We start from the raw sequence: 279 nt of genomic DNA, 5'->3' as shown, positions 1-279 counted from the left end.
TTGGCCTTTGCTTTGGGAATCTCCAGCTCATTGTTTTCCAGGAAAAAGTTACATTTTTGGTATGTATGTATGAAGCGTTGCATCAATATAGAATACACATTGCTCTCATATATTGTAAAAAATAATGGTTTCCAGCAATAGCAGCAGCTTGTTCATGTGTGGGATTACGTGTTCTGTGAGCGGGAAGTAATTTAATTTAAAAGTTCATAGTTGATTTGATATCTCTGAACAGACAGTGGGGCCCACATTGAAGGATATTTCAGAGGATCTCCCCCCCCC

This window comes from Notothenia coriiceps, unplaced genomic scaffold (assembly GCF_000735185.1).
Source record: "Notothenia coriiceps isolate Sejong01 unplaced genomic scaffold, NC01 NC01_scaffold00036550, whole genome shotgun sequence".
NCBI classification, from domain to species: Eukaryota; Metazoa; Chordata; class Actinopteri; order Perciformes; family Nototheniidae; genus Notothenia; species Notothenia coriiceps.
The sequence above is the reverse complement of the archived record's forward strand: the minus strand, read 5'-3'. Positions refer to the sequence as shown.